We start from the raw sequence: 4,674 nt of genomic DNA on the forward strand, positions 1-4,674 counted from the left end.
CTTGCCAGAGTATCCAACATGCTCTAAGGTTGTGGGTTGGTACGGTATCCGGTGTCGTGTGTATTTTGCATGGTCTATCAAGCCATCCCTCAAGAACGGTTCCGCGTCCCGTAATGGGCTTAGTTTTCATTACTATGGGGTTGGGTGCCCCGCGAGGGTGCATCCTTTTTGCTCGCCAGAGGGGTTGAGTGGAGACCGGTGGTTCCCAGTGAGCTGTCTGGGTTTTCCAAACACTTTCCATTGTGCAGTACTTCCGTACTATGGTTGCCAAGTCAGGGAAGTGTGATACACGACGGCGGTTGATGGCGTTGAGGATTCCTTTGTCCATGCAATTATTGCAGAATACTGAAATCGTGTCTTCGTCGCCGCAATCTTTAATCTTGTCTTTGACAAGGAGGAATCTGGCACAAAAGTGATGGACTGTTTCCTGAGACTGCTGTCGTACGTACATGAGGTCGCATATATCCGGCGGGCCGGAATTGCTTGGCGAATATTGCTTGTGGTGGGTGGGTGGCTTTAAATCAGAACCCTGACCCAATTTGGAGTCCGGAGCTTGAAAAACTTCCGAGCTTATTAGTTCGGGCTCCGAGATGTCAAATGATTTTCCGGGCCCAACGCCCGATTCCAAGTTCGGAGGACTCGGAGTCTCGTTCAGCAGACGGGTATCCGGCTCTTTGAGCTCGGAAATCCGAACATAGTTTGTCTTCAACATAGGGGAAGAATTGTTGTTTTGCTCCTCTACGACCGCTATCTGATGGGCGATCGGCGGAGATTTGATTTCTCTCTGATCGGGTTCAAGCCCAATCTGATCATAGTCTGTAGCGACCCCCATGGTGGTGATGCGATCCAGGAGTTCGTTTCAAGTCGACCACTCCACCGGATCCATCCGTCTGGAGTATTCGGAGTCAACACGGAGGAGATTTTTTATGACTTGAGAAGTCATCGTCGGCTTAACGGCTGAACGGGTGGTCATGGTAAACCCGCCCAGCCGGAGGGTTTGGCCTAAGTCCAGGGATCCTCCAGAGGTGATACTATCCTAGATAACAAGGCGAGCCATCAATCCTATCTTCGACGTCATAGCGGAACTCTCAATGAAAGCACCAATGTCGGTGTCAAAACCGGCGGATCTCAGGTAAGGGGTCCCGAACTATGCATCTAGGGTCGATGGTAACAGGAGACGGGGGACACGATGTTTACCCAGGTTCGGGCCCTCTTGATGGAGGTAATACCCTACGTCATGCTTGATTGATCTTTGATACGTCCATTTTGCATCATGCTTTTATATCAATATTTATTGCATTATGGACTGTTATTTCACTTTATATCACAATACTTATGGCTATTCTCTCTTATTTTACAAGGTTTACATAAGGAGGGAGAATGCCGATAGCTGGAATTCTGGTCTGGAAAAGGAGCAAATATTAGAGACCTATTCTGCGCAACTCCAAAAGTCCTGAAACTCCACGGAACGTCTTAAAAGAAATAAAGAAAAATCCACGCCAAAGATGAAGGCCAGGGGGCCCACACCCTACTCACGAGGGTGGGGGCGCCCCCCCTAGGGCGCGCCCCCCTACCTCGTGGGCCCCCTGGTGGCTCTCCGACGACCATCTTCTCCTATATGAGGTCATTCAATGAGAAAAAAATAAGGGGGAACTTTTCGGGATGAGACTCCGCCGCCACAAAGCGGAACCTTGGCGGAACCAATCTAGAGCTCCGGCAGAGCTGTTCTGCCGGGGAAACTTCCCTCCCGGAGGGGGAAATCATCACCATCGTCATCACCAACGCTCCTCTCATCGGGAGAGGGCAATCTCCATCAACATCTTCACCAGCACCATCTCATCTCCAAACCCTAGTTCATCTCTTGTATCTAATTCTTGTCTCAAAGTCTGGGATTGGTGCTAGTAGGTTGCTAGTAGTGTTGATTACTCCTTGTAGTTGATGCTAGTTGGTTTAATTGGTGGAAGATCATATGTTCAGATCCTATATGCATATTATTACCCCTCTGATTATGAACATGAATATGCTTTGTGAGTAATTACGTTCATTCCTGAGGACAAGGGAGAAGTCTTGCTATGAGTAGTCATGTGAATTTGGTATTCATTTGATATTTTGATAAGATGTATGTTGTCTAGCCTCTAGTGGTGTTATGTGAACGTCGACTACATAACACTTCACCATTATTTGGGCCTAGAGGAAGGCATTGGGAAGTAATAAGTAGATGATGGGTTGCTAGAGTGACAAAAGCTTAAACACTAGTTTATGCGTTGCTTCGTAAGGGGCTGATTTGGATCCACATGTTTCATGCTATGGTTAGGTTTACCTTAATACTTTTGTTGTAGTTGCGGATGCTTGCAATAGAGGTTAATCATAAGTGGGATGCTTTTTCAAGTAAGAACAGCACCCAAGCACCGGTCCACCCACATATCAAAGTATCAAAGTATCGAACGCGAATCATATGAACTGATGAAAACTAGCTTGACGATATTCCCATGTGTCCTCGGGAGTGCTTTTCCTATTATAAGAGTTTGTTCCAGCTTGTCCTTTGCTACAAAAGGATTGGGCCACCTTGCTGCACTTTATTTACTTTTGTTACTTATTGCTCGTTACAACCTATCTTATCACAAAACTATCTGTTACCACTTATTTCAGTACTTGCAGAGAATACCTTGCTGAAAACCGCTTATCATTTCCTTCTACTCCTCGTTGGGTTCGACACTCTTACTTATCGAAAGTACTACGATAGATCCCCTATACTTGTGGGTCATCAATCTTGATGAATATGAGGATTACAAGAGTTGATCTACCACGAGATCGTAATGGCTAAACCCTAGATGTCTAGCCTATATGATTGTGATTGTTCTTGCCTCAACGGACGAAACCCTTCAGTTTATATCGACACTGGAGGGGCCTAGGGTTGTACAGGTTCGGTTTACAGAGGAAGGAATCTTCATATCCAAACGACAAGCTTGCCTTCCACGCAAAGGAGAGTCCCGAGGACCCCTTAATCCAGGACTCCCTCACATTTCCCCCCTGGCTACTGCTAATTTTGAAATTGGCCACATGGCAGGCCCTGCTTAGCAGTAGCGCGTGTGCAGGAAGGGCGGTGCTGCTATGTTCTTAGCAGTAGCATGCTTTACGGCCCGTGCTACTACTAAGACGCATCATAATACCACATTTTCCCTCCCCCTCCCCCTCCCCCATATCCTCTCTTCCTCACTTTCCCCTACCTCCCACCTCCTCTCTCCCTCACTTTGCTTCTTCCTCAATACTTCTCCCCCCATTGCTCTCCCTCTTCTACCTACCTTTCTCTCTCTTTATTACTCCTATCTAATTACACCACCTCCATTAATGCATCTCCTTTCTCTTTTTCCTTCCCCCTCCACTAGTTGAAGTTGTATCATGTAGCGACCCGACCTCAAACGGTCAATTCTTTGTGCTTCAGTGTCATCCCTGGATCGGTAATGCTGACACACACAGTACTCGAAGGATTTATAACAGAGTAGCAATCACACACTTATTACATCGAATGTCTCTAAAAGAGAACTTATTACAATAAATATGGCTTAAGGCCATCTAATACGATAACAGCGAAAGGCTTGGAAGATAAAGTGAGTCCATCAACTCCAATGGCATAGCTGAGCTGCACGGCAACGACCTAGCGAACCTTACTCCTCGTCTGAAAAGTCTGCAACATGATATGTTGCAGCCCGAAAATGGGTCAGCACATGGAATATGCTGGCAATGTAACACAATATAGCAATGAACAGAATAATGCTATCACTATATGCATATATGGCTGGTGGAGGCTCTATGGTTATAAGGTTTTTGCGAAAAGCCAATTCTTCGCTACAACAAAGGAATAAGTTTTATTTTAACTATCATGGTAGTTGAAACATCATTGAGAAGGTTCCTCCAACTCAATCCCAATTAAAGTAATTCATTAACCCAACAAATTAAATTAGAGTGATGAGATACAATAGGATAGTCCAAATACTAGATACTCAAGATGTCCATAACCGGGGATACGGCTAACCATGATTAGATTGTACACTCTGCAGAGGTTTGCGCACTTTTCCCCACAAGACTCAATCTCCTCCATTGGATTTCTCGCACTACATGATGTTTGAGAAACGGATGACCAAGACATAGTCTTTCAGAAGCATTAACTCTTTACTCTGGGTGGACCGTTACACCTACATTCCCCTACATCTGCTAGCCCACCACTGAAAGAGGTCACACAACTTACTCAAACTATGCCAGAGCCCATAATGGCTTGTGGCTGCACACGGAAGTTTCTAGCATGAATAATCTTAAGATCCCTTTGAGCCTGGGTGGCGTACCGTAGGAAAATCACACGGGTACTCCGGGATATCCTAGGACAACACTGGATTCTCCATGTGCCCAAACAAGCAATCCACCCAGATGTGTATTAAAGTTGCCACCTTAAGTTGAACCACTAATTAACAATCTCACATCTGTCATGGATACACTCGAACCAAAACCACGTCTACAAGCATAGCATAGCAATATAAGCATAACGTAGAAGTAACTCCCAAGGTTTGATAACAAAACAAGGCAATAGGTTCTACCTCATCAACTACTTCCCAAAACCCACATGTTAAACACTTCCTAATCATGCAATGTTTTTTGGATGGGAACTAATGCATAAAAATT

This window comes from Triticum urartu, chromosome 7, assembly GCF_003073215.2.
Source record: "Triticum urartu cultivar G1812 chromosome 7, Tu2.1, whole genome shotgun sequence".
Taxonomy (NCBI): domain Eukaryota; kingdom Viridiplantae; phylum Streptophyta; class Magnoliopsida; order Poales; family Poaceae; genus Triticum; species Triticum urartu.